Source organism: Hemitrygon akajei, chromosome 4, assembly GCF_048418815.1.
Source record: "Hemitrygon akajei chromosome 4, sHemAka1.3, whole genome shotgun sequence".
NCBI classification, from domain to species: domain Eukaryota; kingdom Metazoa; phylum Chordata; class Chondrichthyes; order Myliobatiformes; family Dasyatidae; genus Hemitrygon; species Hemitrygon akajei.
The window spans coordinates 183004276-183006566 of NC_133127.1; the positions used below are offsets into that span (position 1 = coordinate 183004276).

The 2291-nt window shown below is 43.4% G+C and overlaps 1 non-coding gene across 1 annotated transcript; it reads right to left on the reverse strand.

Annotated features, from left to right (window-relative positions):
- Positions 1-207: 207 nt before the first annotated feature.
- LOC140727152 (U6 spliceosomal RNA) lies at positions 208-314 on the reverse strand. The gene has a single exon (XR_012098794.1). It is a non-coding gene; the product is annotated as a U6 spliceosomal RNA (small nuclear RNA).
- Positions 315-2291: the final 1977 nt, after the last annotated feature.

Sequence of the window (2291 nt, forward strand, 5' to 3'; positions counted from 1 at the left end):
ATCCTCACGCATTAACTTTGGTGTCTTGGTGCTCCCAGACAGTGGAGGTGACGTTCTGAAGTTTCTCTCCACACTAAGGATGGCATTGAGAACCTTTGTAAGGAGGACTCATGACAAAAGTGCATCATATTCCAAAGTACCTACCTGGTAGTTTCACCAAGTTTCTCCCGTCTCATGTTCAAAGAACATTTTCTTTTCTTTTTTTAAAAAAATATGGAACGCTTCACGAATTTGCGTGTCATCCTTGCGCAGGGGCCATGCTAATCTTCTCTGTATCGTTCCAATTTTAGTATATGTGCTGCTGAAGCGAGCACTCAAAGAACATTTATTATCAAACTATGTATACATTATACAATCTTAAGATTCATCTCCTTACAGGCAGCCACAAAACAAAGTAACATCAAAAGAAACAATTTAAAAAGGACCATCAAACACCCAACATGCAGAGAGAGAGAGAGAGAGAGAGAGAGAGAGAGAGAGAGATACAAATCGTGCAAACAATAAAAGTAAGCAAACAGCATTCAGAACTGGACTTTTATGAAAAACTCGAAGCCAGACATCACCGCAGCTTGAGCAGGCAACAGCCATAGTTCATCGCAAAGCCGGGTAAACATTGTGAGACCACAGACATGAAGCCAGCCATCACTGCGGCTGGCACTGCATTTCAGCGCAGAGTTGAGTAAGCATCGCGGACCGGTGAGTAGAATTCGCCCTCGCCTCACCTCCGGTTCCAACACTCTGACCTTTCCAATCTGTCCTGGCACTTAAATCACCCAGAAGTCGAGGTGTTCCTCATTCTCGGACCACTCTAGGTGTTCTCGGCGGGCTTTGACCCTGCTGCCATGATTCGGTTGTACCCGACCTTTCCAATTCAGCCTGGCACTTAAATTGATCAGACATCGGGAGTTCCCTCGCTCTCTGGGACGCCAGAACTCTGTTTCAATCCCTACTCAACCAGGCCTCGCCAGTGCCACTGCTGGTCTCAGCTTGCCCCGATCACCCTTTTCTCACCTCTCCATGGCTAGCATTGTTAGCGTTGATCATTATTAATAAAATGTTATTCATGAGGTATATAATAGTTTCCTTTGTTTTGTTTATTTTCAACTCATAAATAGTCACTGGACATCTTAAACTGGAACCTTATGCAGACTCTGTGTTACAGGAACTATGATTCCACTTTAAGGTTGAGAGAATGTTCAGAAATCTGTCATTTCACTTGGCCAGTTTGTGATATCTTCAGATTACTTTAGTGGATGTAAGCCCCCAAAGGAACTTTTGTTCAATATTGCAATGAAACCAGTAGGTAAACGTAGGAATTGTGGCTTCCTTTGTGGTTTATCTAGATAAAAACAATGACTGTGTTTCAAAAAATATAACTTATTGTTTAAGGGACTTTGAGGCATTCCACTGGATAGCACACTAATACAAACAAACCCCAACCTCCTTTCCCTCCCACTTGATTTTATCTATCAGCTGACAGTTTATATTCCTTCCCCCCCCCCCCAACCAACCTTCTTATTCTGGATTCTTCCCCCTTCTTTTCCAATCCTGGTGAAGGGCCTCGGCCTGAAATGTTGACTGTTTATTCATCACCATAGATGCTGCCCAACCTATTGAGTTTCTCGGGCATTTTGTGTGTGCTGCTCGGGATTTCCAGCATCAGCAGAATCTTTTTGTGTTACCAAGTCTACAGATTCCACAGTGGTCTCATCAACCACCTTAGAGCCCACAGCCCCAGAGTGGCAGCATACCATAATCGGTCCTCAGAAGGATGAGGAGATCTCCTCAGTAAGGAACTGGATGAAAAACCACTGGGGTAAGCTTGAGCCTATTAACTTCTGTCTCAGAAAGGGCAGCACTTTCAATTGAGATATTGCTCTCTAATGTATGGGATCAAATAATTTTAATCTAATTCACAGAACTGTGAATACAGCTGCCAAATGACACGTAAAAATATATTAGCATTTGCTTCATAAACACAAGAGGTTCTGCAGATGCTGGAAATCCAAAATTAAACATATGAGATGCTAGGGGAATACACACAATGTGCTGGAGGAGCTCAGCTGGTCAAGCAGCACCTATGTATGGAAATAAACTGTCAATGTTTCGGGCCGCGACCCTTCATCATGACTAGAAAGGAAGGGGGAAGAAGTCAGAATAAGAAGGTGGGGAGGAAGAAATAGTAATGAGGGAGGCTCTCGCTGAACTCCTGTCAAAGAGAATATTTAAACTTCTTCAGGGTAGGTGTCCCTCGATGGGACTTTACAGTGGTCCGTAAATCATAGACGCAA